Here is a 323-nt window from a genome sequence, read left to right on the forward strand (position 1 = left end):
GAGCAGTGGCCCTGTCCAGTCTGGCTGACATCCCCGCAGGGGCCTGGGCTTCCCAGTGGCTGCAGAGAGGCTCTGGGCCCCACGCCAGCCCAGTGCCCGGCTGACAGTCCTCCAGGCAGGCTGGCCCAGAGCAGGGGCTCCCGGGACCAGTGGGCATGGGGGAACAGGCACCAGACTACCGGACGGGCGCCCATCAGAAAGCTTCACCAGGTTCTGCAGCCCCCGTAGGGCTGGGAGGTCCTGGGCCCTCGGGGCGGCCCCAACACCCACGGATGGAAGCCCGTGTCCTTCCTCTCCTGCCCCAGAGCTCGGGCTGGGGGGCA

General features: G+C 70.6%; 1 protein-coding gene across 1 annotated transcript in view; it reads left to right on the forward strand.

The window, feature by feature from the left end:
* The window catches only part of LOC102764179 (bone morphogenetic protein 8B), a 16739-nt gene that overhangs the window by 14540 nt on the left and 1876 nt on the right, over nucleotides 1–323 (forward strand). The gene's annotated exons all lie outside the window — the stretch shown is intronic.

The sequence above is a fragment of the Myotis davidii genome, unplaced genomic scaffold (genome assembly GCF_000327345.1).
Source record: "Myotis davidii unplaced genomic scaffold, ASM32734v1 scaffold2763, whole genome shotgun sequence".
Classification (NCBI taxonomy): Eukaryota; Metazoa; Chordata; class Mammalia; order Chiroptera; family Vespertilionidae; genus Myotis; species Myotis davidii.